Genomic DNA, 15,111 nt, shown 5'->3' with positions numbered 1-15,111 from the left:
AACAAGATTAATAAACCATAAAACATACGCCACCTCTGAGCTGCTCTACTAGGCTTTCCTATGCCAGGTGCTGATGTTTTTCCATAGCTACACACAAATGCAGTAGAAAAACTCATGCTCTGTTCAATTTCCCTTCTATAAAAGGTTGTAAAAGCAAGAAAAAAAATTCCTAAATCTCTCTTTAGTATTTCATGCAGCTTCTCATGAAAAAGAATTTCGATCGTTGTTGCCCACAGCTGTTTCTTACAGACATTTAAGAAAACAGCTAAAATCCTATCTTTTCTCCAAATATACGATTATGTTTAATGTTTATCATCTTTTGTAAACCGCGTAGAACTTTGTGGTAACGCGGTCTATAAGTATAATGTTATGTTATATTATGTTATGTTCTGGAGGCAGATATGTAAAGTTTTTATTACAAATTTTATGGCGGTGGGATAGTGGCGGTGGGACTGTACTATGTGTTTGCAGTGGTTATCTGGCCACTGTGGATACCTTTTTGCCACTTTGACATGGTTTTCAATTGCCTAAGTTGTTATGTATAACAACTGGGCAGCCTCATTATATCTTTGGTTATATTTGTAGTACGACTAACAGCCTCTTTTACAAAACCGCACTAGCGGCCTCCATGCGGCAACAGCCCCAAAGCCCTTTAAATCTCTATGGCTTCGGGGCCGTTAGCGCAGCGCAGCTGCTAGTGCGGCTTTGTAAAAGAGGCCATAAGTCTAGGTCGGCTCACATCCCACCCAAATCCCGCCCTCACTATTCCTCCTAAAATGCCCCTTTTAGCTCTGGATGTACAGCAGCACTGAAAAGGCCAAAGTCATTTTTAAATACCTCTAAAACCCGGTTTGATTATCGGCACTTGGACGACTTGTCTTACTGATCGTCCAAGTGCCGATTTAGGCCGGTTTTTGGACATATTTCCGTTTCGATAGGCTTCAAATAGAAACATAGAAGCATGATGGCAGATAAAGGAAAAATGGCCCATCTAGTCTGCCCATTTGCAATAACCATTATCTCTTCCTTTCTCTATGAGATCCCGCATGCCTATCCCACACTTTCTTGAATTCAGACACAGTCTCTGTCTCCACCACTTCTTCCGGGAGACTGTTCCATGCTCCTACCACCCTTTCTGTAAAAAAATAGACGCTTCCTCCAAGGCAAGGCAAGTGATGGGTTGTATCCGTAGAGGTTTTGTCAGCAGGAGACCTGAAGTAGTGATGCCGCTGTACAGGTCCATGGTGAGGCCTCATCTGGAATACTGTGTTCAATTCTGGAGACCACACTACCGGAAAGATGTGCTGAGAATCGAGTCGGTTCAACGTATGGCCACTAGGATGGTCTTGGGGCTCAGGGATCTCACGTATGAAGAAAGACTGAATAAAATACGGCTGTACTCACTTGAGGAACGAAGAGAGAGGGGAGACATGATTGAAACATTTAAGTATATCACGGGCCGTATCGAGTCAGAAGAAGATATCTTCTACCTCAAGGGATCCTCGACCACCAGGAGGCATCCGTTAAAAATCAGGGAAGGGAAGTTCCATAGCGACTACAGAAAATACTTCTTCACTGAAAGAGTAGTGGATCATTGGAACAAACTCCCACTGCAGGTGATTGAGGCCAAGAGCGTGTCAGATTTTAAGAGACAATGGGATGTTCACATGGGATCTCTAAGGGAGTAAAATCAGAGGGGGGGAATTTGGAATGGGCAGACTTGGTGGGCTATAGCCCTTTTCTGCCGTCTTTTCTATGTTTCTATGTTTATTAGTGCCTATATCTAGAGCATCCCTCACAGAATTCTCCCTCATAAATTTGAACATTTCTTTGCCATCTGAAATTGTTGTCAGGCTTAAAATTCCAGACAAAATTAAAGTTGCATATGTGAGATATTTTTAAAAAGTGTAAAACTATATGAAATAAACTATATGAGAAACTGGATGCTTAATGATAACATCAAAAGCTGAACAGCTGACTGATTTTTGTTTTTAATTGGTACAGTAGGTTGATCAATGGTAAATGATTTTTTTAATTATTGTTCTTCTAACATTAACTTAGCATACCAGCTGTTAGTTCGGTACTGAATAATGCATAGTGAGCCAAAAGTGTATTCTGTTAATATATAAGAGGTCAGACTTTCGAAGGCAAACTGTGAACCACACAGTTTCAGAAATGTGGTGCTAATTGGATTTTTCACAGGGCAGCAAGGCACTTTTGAGTTTAATGAATTCCAGAATGTTACTTACTTGTTAAATATTTTGTCAGGCAGTGGTCTTCAGTGGGGAAGCTCTACCACCCGGAGCTAAAGTTAGAAACTCACTTTGTCACGCAGCAGAATCACCTTGACATTCTAGAGACTATCTGGCTGATATAAAAAGCTATGTGGCCAGCCCGGAATGGCTCCTGGCCAGCCAAATAACACATAGCTGGCTATCCACAGATATTCAGTGGGAGATAACTAGCTAGCTATCTCACACTGAATATCCAGTCCCAGATTGGCCAGTGACTGGCTACATGGCAGTCACCTCTAATATTCAGCAGCTGGCTGGCTAAAGCTAGAGGCCAGATGGACCTGCTTTTATATGGGTCTGTCTTTGCCACTAGGCCTTAGTTAGCCAACCACTGAATATTTGCTTGGCCGGCTAAGTCCGTGGCAGCATACTTTGATCCGAATTGCCATGGACCATGGAAGATAGCCAGGCTGCCTCCTGTGGTCTCAATATTGGGCCCTATACATCTATAAAGTGTGTTAAGCATTAAGGAGCAATTCTATAACATAGGCACTAATAGCAGGGCCAGTCCATACATTAGGCAAGAGTAGGTGTTTGCCTAGTGCAGCAGCTGCTTGAGGGCGACAAAGAACAGCTACGGTTAAAGCAAAACAATAGGTCCTGGCAGCCTTACAGATTCACAGAGCCATCAGCACCTACTGTAACTTGCATGTTTTTAGAATGTTTGTGTGATGATCCAGGTGATGATCAAGGTTATCTTGAGGAGCGGGCTGAACAGTAACAAAGTAAATGTCTGCAGATAAAGACCTCCATGGTCCATCCAGGTGGCCAGATTTGAATCTGGCATCCTGCGCAGGTTCCACTTCTTCATGATTAAACACTAGCATGCTTCATCTCTATCCAAATCCTCTACTGCACAACTTTTAAGGTAGTTTAAAGGGAGCTTCAACTATCAAACAATTTCTCCTCCTGATAGTATAGCTTTCTATCAGTCAGCTTGCATCCCTTCACTTTTTAAACCCTTTTTTGAACCTCAGCGCCACCACTCAGAGCTCAATTAGATTTCATAGCTCTAAGCTTTATGTGCCAGCTCCTCATCGGTTCCTTAAATTTAATATTCGTCTTATATTTTTCCTATGTTAGCTTTTGTATAATTTATTTTACTTTATATAACTTATAAGCATGTACTTAACTTTCAACTTGTGGTCTCTGGCTAGGGGAAACATCACGCCGACATGTTTTGCTGCTAGAGCTTTATCAAGGCTTTGCCCCTGAAACAAGACAAAAGCTATCAGCATCACCTTGAAAAAAGGCAGACAGACATCGCTAAATTCATCTATAGCTAAGCTGTCTTACATATCTCGCTTCCCTATAAATTTCTACCGCCAAACCTGTGACCACTCTGTCCTCAGATATGGCGGCAGCGTTCTTACTAGGATTTTAAATAGAGCGGAGCCCTGCTGTAGCGCGACTACATCATCACGTTAACGCCGCGTCAGCAGGCTCTCCGTTCGAATACTATTAACTACAGATTATTCTATTGATATTAATAAAGATGAGCCCAATTTTCGGCTCCCTCCTCCCTCCAATGTATGTTACATCAGAGAACCCCACTCTAATTCGGCATTTAAGCCTTGTGGGGCCACTGTGTTTAAGGTGTAGATCCATCGCTATTCTTTATGATTCAAAAAATCTTCAATATTGCCTCCCTCCCGTCCCCCTTCCACTTTTTCTATTATCCGCCACTGTATCTGTTCAATTGTGTGCTGATATTTTAGAAAATGTTCTACCATTGGAGCCTGGATATTTTTCATTTTTATCCGTGATTTATGTTCATTCAGCCTTATATGCATGGGTCGTGAAGTACGGCCCACGTATATAAGACTGCACGACATACTATGATATATACGACATGTGTTGACTGACAAGTAGTGTTAGTCTTCGCTGTAATAACTTTCCCCGTTTGAGAGTCTTTCCAAGCGGTGCCCCAGATGGTGGTGAAACACCATTGGCAATGGCCACAACTCGTGTGATATCCTATCTGTTTAGTTTTATAATTCCCCAACTTTTGTTGAATTAAAACTTGCCCAATCGTTTTTCCTTTCTTGAAGGCAAACATCGGGATCTCACTAAATATTATATGCATCTGCAAAACATGCCAATATTTTCTTATCTGGGCTATAAGTTCTTTAGCTGCCTCAGAGTATGGCAGTACACAGATTAATCTCTCACTTTGATCTTCAGGCTCTTTTTCAGACAACAACAGTTCTCTATTTGCATATTTGGCTCTTATGAAAGCTTGTTTGATGGATTTCACAGGATATCCCCTGGCCTTGAAACGGAGTTTCAGCTCTTCTGCTGACTCAGTAAAATCACACAATTCTGATGAAACTCTTAAAAACTGGCTTACTGGAAAATTGAATTTTAAATGGTACGGATGGTGACTGGAGAAATGGAGCAGAGTATTTTTTGCCACTGGTTTTCTGAAAAGTTTAGTTTTCAACCGCAATTCCTCCTTTATTATAAGCAAGTCCAAAAATTCTACCCGATCATTACTATATGAAGGAGTAAATTGAAGATGGGGGCTTCTAGTGTTAATCCAGTTTAGAAAGTCACATAAAACACTTTCAGGACCCTCCCACAGGAAAAAAATGTCATCATGAAACCTCTTCCATAATGTTATGTATTGAAAATAATTTGATTTATAGATATGAGTTTCTTCAAATTGTCCCACATAGAGGGTAGCCACCGAGGGGGCCAACGTGGCCCCCATCGCTACTCCCTGGATCTGCTGGTAGTATACACCTTCAAACTCAAAATAGTTTTCTTCTATCACCCAACGGGCTAGCTGTACCAAAAATTCGGTGCTGATTCTTTGCGTGCCTTCTCTTTTTTGAAGAGTGTCTTGTATAATCGCTAAAGCTCCATTTTGGGGAATATTGGTGTAAAGGGAAACTACATCCAATGTCACTAGAAAAGTATTAGCACTCACATTAAGTTCCTGAGAGAGAATACGTAAAAGATGGGATGAATCCTTCAAATATGAAGTGGTTTTTATTGCTTCTTTAGCTAGAAAAACATCTACAAATTTAGACAGGGGTTCTAACAATGACTCTTTTGTATTCACTATGGGCCTGCCTGGTGGGTCTTTTAAGGTCTTATGAATTTTAGGCACAAAATATATGTTAGGTGTATGTGGATATTTTTCCAAAAGGCCGCCGCCGCCGCCGCCATATCTGAGGACAGAGTGGTCACAGGTTTGGCGGTAGAAATTTATAGGTAAGCGAGATATGTAAGACAGCTTAGCTATAGATGAATTTAGCGATGTCTGTCTGCCTTTTTTCAAGGTGATGCTGATAGCTTTTGTCTTGTTTCAGGGGCAAAGCCTTGCTAAAGCTCTAGCAGCGAAACATGTCGGCGTGATGTTTCCCCTAGCCAGAGACCACAAGTTGAAAGTTAAGTACATGCTTATAAGTTATATAAAGTAAAATAAATTATACAAAAGCTAACATAGGAAAAATATAAGATGAATATTAAATTTAAGGAACCGATGAGGAGCTGGCACATAAAGCTTAGAGCTATGAAATCTAATTGAGCTCTGAGTGGTGGCGCTGAGGTTCCAAAAAGGGTTTAAAAAGTGAAGGGATGCAAGCTGACTGATAGAAAGCTATACTATCAGGAGGAGAAATCATCTCTATCCAAGGCATATTTTCTAGAAAAAGAAGGTACCGGCACTCAATACCAGGCCGTTCTTCAGGAGTGGGATAATCACTGTGGGACCCCCCACACACACAAACACACACACTGTAGCCAGGCCCCCTGCAACCAGCAACGGAATCCATGAAAAGGCAACACTGAGTGTGGAGAACCTGAGCTCTTTTATTAATACTTGGTGATCATGGACCGTGTTTATCAAGCAATGGAAAGGGTCCAGTATTCAATACCCCTGGGGACCCCCTAAAAACAAAACCCTGTCTCTATCTCTCCCTGCCAAATATGGGGCACAGACTGTAGAAATCTGCCAGGCATGGTTCTACTTCCCAACTACTAGGGGATCAAAGCCCATTCCAGCCTCAACCCTGATCTGTTTTTGCTATTTACAGGACCCAGAATGTAGAGGTCTGCCTGACATTGGTCCCAGTATAGAGTTCTTGATATACCATGTTTCTGAACCACAAGCAAAGTGGTTTGCATAATATAGTATAAATAGATATTGAGGTGAAAAGGAAGGAAAAGAGAAAAAAAAAAGATTCTCACCATCCACTCCCAAGATCACAACACCTTCATCATTGCTGTTTCTCAAAAGGCAATATCAAAGAGGCTTTTTTTTTTTTTTTTTTAAGAATTTTACATTGGGCTACAATTTCAAATAAGCAGAGAGAGAATTCCAAACAAAAGACATCCTGGTCTGTAGCCTCATACCTTACAGAATAGAGGAGAGAAGGACTAGCCAATTCTGGATCTGCAGTCTCAAGGTCCGTCAAGTTTCAAGTTTTATTTGTATTTGATAAAATACAAATAAAACATTTTTTCGTGGATTACAAAGCGATTAGCAATAAAAAATTTTATATGGGGGAGACAAACAGTTTTGGGGAGGACAGACATACATTCCATAAGAGGGAGATTGGGGAGGAACTACAGTTATGTATAGGAAAGAGAACTAAAAAGGGTAAAACAATAGAAGATTAGATCGGTACTTGCCTACTTCAAATGAAAATAGTAACTGAACTACAAAGGCAAATTAATTAAAGGCATCCCTATATAAATAGCTTTTAAATTTTGATTTAAACTTTTTACAAGGGACTTTTCTTCTCTTATCGGAACTGGTAATAAGTTCCAAGTTTGGGGGTCGGTGACAGAGAAAAGTGTGTTATGTCTACTGATTTTGACCACAGACTACAAAACCTTCAAAAAAGAAACAAAAACCCTACTCTTCAAAAAAATACATAAAACCAATATAACACAACCAGACATGTCCCAAACTCTCCCTGCAATACTATCTACTTCTTAGCAAATTAGAAAATGTTCAAACTATTCCTTAAGTGCTTCTTATTATCTTAACAATATGTACTTCTTAATATTATAACAATTCTTATGTAATCCGCCTTGAACCTCAAGGTAAAGACGGAATAGAAATCACTAATGTAAGGTAATAACTCATAAAGATGGAATTTTAAGTAGGTTTTTGTTCTCAGATCTTAAAGAACGGGAAGGAGTATATGGGATAATGCCTCAGATTGCAAGGGATCAATAGGTTGGTTTATTTTATTTATACATTCTTGTATCTCATCTATCTACAATTCTGGGCAGTGAACAATAATAACATAGAAACATAGAAGATGACGGCAGAAAAGGGCCACGGCCCAACAAGTCTGCCCACTCTAATGACCCACCACCTAAATTCTTCCCTGAAGTGATCCCACATGCTTATCCCATTTTCTCTTGCTGGCCTGAATTACCTGCAGTGGAAGACTATTCCAATGATCAACCACCCTCTCGGTGAAGAAGTACTTCCTGGTGTCACCATGAAATCTCCCACCCTTGAGTTTCAACGGATGACCTCTTGAGAAAAAAGATATCCTCTTCTACCTCATACTGTATATAATCTATTCAAAACATACATAAATTAACCAAATACCATTACCAGCTCTGCATATGCCTTCAATTCATAGAAACATAGAAACCTGATGGCAGATAAAGGCCAAATGGCCCATTCAGTTTGCCTATCCGCAGCATCCATGATCTCCTCCTCTCCCTATGAGATCCCATGCGCCTGTCTCATGCTTTCTTGACTTCAGACACAGTCTTTGTCTCCACCACCTCTACTAGGCCACTATTCCATCTACCACCCTTTCTGTAAAAAAGTATTTCCTTAAATTACTCCTGAGCCTATCATCTCTTAACTTCATCCTATGCCCTCTCATTCTGCAGCTTCTTTTCAGAATAGAAAGTCTCATGCGCATTTATGCCACATAGCTATTTAAACGTCTTTATCATATCTCCCCTCTTCCGCCTTTCCTTAAAGTTATACGAGGGTAAACCAAAAAGTAAAGGCAAAATACATTTAACAACTTTAATAGAAGTAACTGTGAGCAACCGAACATATCACTTTTCCACATCGTACCCATGTAAGATGACACATTTGCTGTATTGTTCAACTAGCTTCTGCATTCCTGCAGAGAAGTTTTTGGGCTGCTTCTGAAGCCAGGTGATCACTGCTTCCTTTGCTTCATCATGCTTTGTCTTATGCTCTTCGGGTCGCAATGATGCACCTATGTCTCATCGCCAGTGAGAATTTTATCCAGATTACTACTACTACTACTATTATTTATCATTTCTATAACGCTGAAAGGCGTAATACTTGGATCTTCTTCATTCGGTCTCAGGAACTGTGTTGCAACCTCCACAGATCAGTAAGCTGTTTGGGAACCTATCTTGCTCAGACTTTCCTGTATTCCAAGTCTTCATGGATTATTTATAGCAAATGCAGATACAAAGTTGATATCCAAATTTGCAGGCAACTGAGACACCATTATCCATTAGTCTTCTCTAATCAAGGCACCCACCCTGTCAATGTGCTCTTGTGTGCACGATGATGGGCGATCAGAACAATCTTTGTCAGTTACATCTGTTCTTCCCACTTTAAACATTTTACCCACTCATAAACCTTTCATTGATTCTTGTTGTTAAGCCCATACTAAGTCAAGGTCTGATGGTGAATTTCTACAGGTTTCACTCCCTCTGCCCAGAGAAAGCGCACTACTGCATGTTGCTCTTTGATGATGAAAAAACCTTAATTGAATCCTTCAAACAAAAAGGATACAACCCTAAAAGAATCTCTACAAATATTTCCTTCTCCCTTAAAACACCCAGAAAAGCCTATTGCAATATAAGGACAAGAAAGCCACGGAGAGAACCCCCTTGGTGGTGACATACAATCCAGAGCTGGAAAAACAGAAAAATTATTAAAGATCTACAACAGTTACCCAAAGAGGATGAATTACTGAAAGATATATTCCCAGCTCCACCTATGCTGGCCTTCCATCAGTCACCTAATCTGAAACAGAAACTGGTGAAAAGCAAACTCCCTGCATAAACCCACAAAGAAGAGAACACACATCCCTGCAATATAACAAGCTGCAAACTACGACAATACTTCCCACAGGACCACAGTCAAGCATATGGGAAAAACATTCAACATAAAGGGATCCTTCATATGCTCATCTTCTAATGTGGTACAGTATATACAGTATTATTCAATGCAAAAAATGTAAAGACAGGTGCTATATTGGTGAAACAAACCAGATGCCAAAGACTAATACCAATTTACACAGATATCATATTAAAAAATTGCAGTGCCAACTGGGATGTCATCTCTGTTGGACAATACTTCAGAAAAAACCAAAACAACTCAGGAATGTAAGACCTTTGAAAACAAAATGATAACATATTTTGACACCCACCAGACAGAACTTAACAAAGACACTGGTTTTCTTTCACATTAAAAAAACACATGAGTTTAAACTGCTTTGTCACCTCCCTATCACCCATATATATTTATTTGTCTCCCACCCACCCAGACTTCCTTGTTTCTCACTTTGCTCAACCCCCTCCCTCTTCCTAAGACTATAATTGGTATACTTTTATGTTTCACTTATATATACTGATATCTGTCAACATTTGCTTATTTCTGATCTGATGAAGAATGGCTTCCTTTGAAAGCTAATCAAAAAATGCTTTAGGTAAGTCCAAATAAAAACGCCTGAGCTGTCAACCGTTACTTTCTGGTCAGTGCATGAGCCAATCAGCACTCAGGCACTGATAGGAAAATAAGGCTATAACAGGTCAGACCCAGCTGGAAAATTTGCCCGCAAATATACTACAACGAGGTTGGGGAATCACCTGGTGATGACAGAGAATCGCCTGGAGTGCTCATTTTAATATTAATGGCCTCGTTGTAGTACATTTGCATGGCAGAGTCAGAGACTGCTAGAAAGCTCGGAAGAGACTGCGGTGAGCCATTTTGATAATGGCCACTAAAATACATGCACACTAAACCAGCTGGAACAGGTTTAGCGAACATCGTTAAGGGCACAATATGTTTTTGGTTTTTAAAAAAAATTCCTTATTCATTTTTAAACATACAATAAGTGCACCAATATAATATAACAAATAGATCATAAATATATCACTTAAGAGTCATCAAGAATACACATAAAATGCTATTAACCCCCACCCTCCCCATTATATAATCAAATACAATGAACAATATACATTAATAAAATAATAAAATTATCCCCCTCCTACCTCATAATTGAACCTGTAAATCAAGAGAAAAGAATCATTTAATCATTGCAATATTTTGTTAATGGCTCCCACACATCTTGAAATTTTCTAAAAAACCCTCGCTGTATTGCAATATATCTTTCCATTTTATATATATGACATAGGGAATTCCACCAAAAATTATAGTTTAGTCTACTCCAGTTTTTCCAATTGTACGTAATTTGTTGAATGGCAACCCCGGTCATTATAAGTAATAATTTGTTTTATTTGAAGAAATTTGACTTTTTGCTCTCATTGCCATACCAAACAACACAGTTTCATATGACAATGCCACTGGATTGTCTAATAAACAATTAATTTGGTCCCAAATTGATTTCCAAAAGGTCATAATAAATGGACAATAGAACAATAAATGCTCTAAAGTCCCTGCTTTGAGATGACAATGCCAACATCTATTAGACTAAGAGCTATCCAATTTTTGTAACCGAACAGGGGTCCAATAACGCTCTATGTAAAAGAAAAAAAACATGTTTGTCTCATAGATGCTGACATTGTACATCTCAACCTCCAAGTCCAAATTTGTGTCCATTTAGACACAGAAATTTGATGTTTAATCTCTATGCCCCAAATGTCTCTCAGACCAGTGTTTGGTTTCTTTTTAATAAGTCCAGTTAATAATTTATACCATTGGGCAGCCTGATGACCCAGGAAGTCCACCTGAAAGCATAAGAACTCCATATTGCTCGCTAAGATTTTTCCATTCAGGGAACCCAGCCTGAATGGTCTGCTTCAATTGCAACCATCTAAAACTTTCTGATTTATTAAGGCCATATTTGTATTGCAATTGTGAAAACTCAAGCAGTTTATCATTAGAGATAACATCATTTAATAAACGTATACCTGCAATCATCCAATGCTTCCAGACGATCCTTTCTCCGCCTATTTGAATCTTGGAGTTCAGCCATATAGATTGATTTGTAGATTTGTAAATTGGAATAGTTGTTAAATTACTTACATAACGCAATGTTTTCCATGTATCAGCTAATATTCTATTATCTTTACCGTAACTAGGCATTTTGATACTGAGCACATGGCAAAGGCGCAATGGAGAAATGAGTTGCCATTCTTTTTTTTTTTTTTTTTTTTTTTGAGCTTTCAAGAAAACAGCTTTTAATTAAATCTTTGTCATCAAAATCATAAAGCCCACATTTTAATTTCATGTCATTTCAAAGTGCATTAGACTTTGAAGCATCCACAATGTAATAAGTTTATAAGCTTTTTGACCATTTTCTTACAATTTTTCAAACAATAAGCATACTGTACCACTCCCTAGAGCAATGATACTTTTGTAATAAATAACTGTTAAGGTGTATTAAAAAAAGAAAAAGAAACATGTTCACCTTAAAATAGGTACAGCACAGAACTCTTGAAATGAGTAAAACAGTGCATTTGTATTAACATTATTGTTTGATAGAGAGTTGTAACAATGGCTGTGTGTCAAGTATAATTAGCAAATAATGATTTTAAAAAATGTTTTAAAAATATATTTAGCTCTCGTCTGCTTCAAGATTAATGTTGCCATTCTAACCACAACCAATCTGGGAGTTTTTCCATGAGCTGTGGGAGGACCCAATACATACCCTGGCACAATATATAGGCTTGATGATACCTATAAAAATTGGGAAAATTTACCCCTCCCTCTGAAATTGGCCTTTGTAAAGATACCAAAGCAACTCTAGGAGTTTTACCCAGCCAAATAAATTTTATAAGAATGCTATTTAATTTTTTATAAAAGGACCCTTGAAAATAAACCGGCAACATACCCATCTGATAACAAACCACAGGCAAAATCATCATCTTAATAGTTTGGACTCTTCCCCACCATGAAAGATGTAAAGGATTCCATTGCCCACACATTTCTGTTACCTTCTGTAAAGGCACAATATGTTTTGAGAATCGCCCCCAGAGTGTTTGTAAACATTTTTGCATATGCTAAACGATTTTGATGTTAGATAAAAATGTGTGCAAAAATAATTTATTAGGTGCTAAATGAAACAAAATGAAAACTAAAAAGAAAAATAAATTATTTTTCTTTATACAACCCCTAATTTTTGGTTCTCAAGATCAAATAAACCCACTTTTTACACCCATTACCTTATATAATGTACAACAAAAATTTATTTCAATATAGCTGGTCAGAGAATTCAAAGGGATGTTTCCACTGAGCAGCCCAAGATGAAAAGTAGCATTTCATATGGTTTGCCCCTGGCTTTCGCAGGTGCTCTTTATCCCTCTGTGGTACAATTTGCTTGATTTATTATGTTAGGCAATGATTGGAGCTTAAAGCATCCTTTTTCCAATTTCTACACATCATGTCCTTGACAAATTTCTTATATATACTACTAAATAATGTCAGACGGAGGGTACAGACTTGACCCCTATTTCCTGAACTGTGTTATAGACCACCAACATTATTTACTCAAGCTCTGAGAAAAAAAAATCCAGCATTAACCTTTATTATGGTCAAATAAGGCACATTATTTGCCAAATAACATGAGCCAAATAACAGCTTTTTACAACATTGGGGCCCTTTTACTAAACTGCATTATGTAATTAAAGAGCAATTCTATAGGTGGGTGCTTATGTGCCACTTGCATGTATAAATATACAGAATAGTGACACTTTTACAGGTATGCGTATATTTAATTAAGTGAAGGTCAAGCAGTATTCCAGTGTCTCACAAACTATCCGGAGCCGCAGCTTGCTACAAAGCAGGCTGCGGCTGGAGGGCACCCAGAAGTGTGTGGACGTCGACGTAGTGACATCACACCGATATCTGCGCATGCGCAAAGGCCCTGAGCCACCAGTGGAGGGGTGCTAAACAGAAGGCGCAGAGAGGAGGAGAAGTGGCAAGGAGGAGGAAAGGCACCAGCGCCGACTGTCTACAGGTCATGCTTTTCTCCGTGAGAGGCATGTTCGGTAGGCAGTTAGCTGGTGCCGTCAACTCATGGCACACCTGCAGCCTCGCCGCAATTCACGGCACTATTCTGTCCAGACAAGCATAATTGAGATGTAAAAGCCGGAGGAACTACAATAATTGACAGGATAGGGATAGATAGAGAAAGTGGTAAAAGTTTCTTCTATGCCTTTTTGTGGAGGGTGCCATCCTACCCATCCCCTGGGTAAAAGAGGGGGAATATTGACGAAGGTAAGGAAATGAGAGGTTCATATCTCAACGGCATCTTTTGGGCACCATACTTATGCTTGCTAGAAGCAGGTGTAATCAATCACCAGACAGCAAAGGTAGGAAAAATGATTTTATTTTCAATTTAATGACCAAAACGTATCAGTTTTGAGAATTTATATCTGCTGTCTATATTTTGCACTATATTTGTATATTTTTCTATAGTTACTGAGGTGACCGAGCTCGCGGAGATAGGGTGGAAACGGGGTTTTTAAATTTTAGTCCTAGTAGTTTGCCGGTCCACAAAATAATTATTTTATTTCTGCCGGTCCACGGGTGTAAAAAGGTTAAAAAACACTGATGTAGAATATGCCGGCTTTCTTTTTCGCCCAGCCGCATGCGCGGCTGCTCGAGTTGATCAATCTTCTCCTCTCCTGTAACTTCCTGTTTCCAGTTGCGTCAGAGGAGAATATTGAACAAATGAACAGCCGCGCGTGTGCGGCTTTTTGAATGCGTGCAGCTGGGCGAAAAAGAAAGCCGGCATACTCTACATCTAAGGTGAGGTGGAGGGAAGGAGATGGCGGAACGCTGCTATCGGTTGGGTGTCTGCTGTTTTTGTATCACTGCCTGCCTGCGCTCACGTTCCAGATCCTCCTGTTGCTCATTGTACTGCAGCATCTGCATGATTATGTGCTCAGGTGGGCATTTTTAGTGTGCACAATTGACCTGATTCGAGCTATAGGTGAACATGGGGGACACGTCATTGCAAAGGAGGACAAATTGATTTATTTTATGTTCTGTTTTTGCTACAGGGCAGAGGCACTGAAACAGATTCTCAGTGCAGTAGTAGTAGTGGCAGGACTCTCGTCTGTCTTCATGGTGTTTCGCAGTACTGAGGCTTATATGGATGCTGCGGGGACGGTGACGGGGCGGTGAATGGGATGGCAGTGACGGTGACGGGGCGGTGAAGGGGATGGCGGTGATGGTGACGGAGCGGTGAAGGGAATGGCGGTGATGGGGCGGTGAAGGGGACGGTGAGCCGGGGACAGGGTGGTGACGGGGACAGATTTTTTCCCCCGTGTCATTCTCTACATTTTATCTTGCTCCATCAGAAATACTTCTGTTGCTCCTGGAAGGCAGTTTTCTTTTTAGCTTTAATTTATTTTCTGCTGTGCTTTCTTTCGCCTGGGGGAACATTTCATTGCACTTCTTTTATTTAGAGCCAGTCTAAATCTTCTTTATAAAAGAGACCCCTGATGCAGGACACAGGCCAAAACGCTGACAATGTCAGATCTTTGTCAAAAGAAGAACATTTAGTCCCAGTTCTGCGGGCTTGTACACTTTTTTTTATGGTGTAATTGGCATTTTGTGTATTTGTTGTTCCCTTTCTTTGTGCTGGCATTTACC

At 39.7% G+C, this 15,111-nt stretch overlaps 1 protein-coding gene across 1 annotated transcript in view; it reads right to left on the bottom strand.

Moving 5' to 3' along the window:
* The window catches only part of GRIN3A (glutamate ionotropic receptor NMDA type subunit 3A), a 358,631-nt gene that overhangs the window by 84,327 nt on the left and 259,193 nt on the right, over positions 1-15,111 (bottom strand). The gene's annotated exons all lie outside the window — the stretch shown is intronic.

This window comes from Geotrypetes seraphini, chromosome 1, assembly GCF_902459505.1.
Source record: "Geotrypetes seraphini chromosome 1, aGeoSer1.1, whole genome shotgun sequence".
NCBI classification, from domain to species: domain Eukaryota; kingdom Metazoa; phylum Chordata; class Amphibia; order Gymnophiona; family Dermophiidae; genus Geotrypetes; species Geotrypetes seraphini.
The sequence above is the reverse complement of the archived record's forward strand: the minus strand, read 5'-3'. Positions and strand labels throughout refer to the sequence as shown.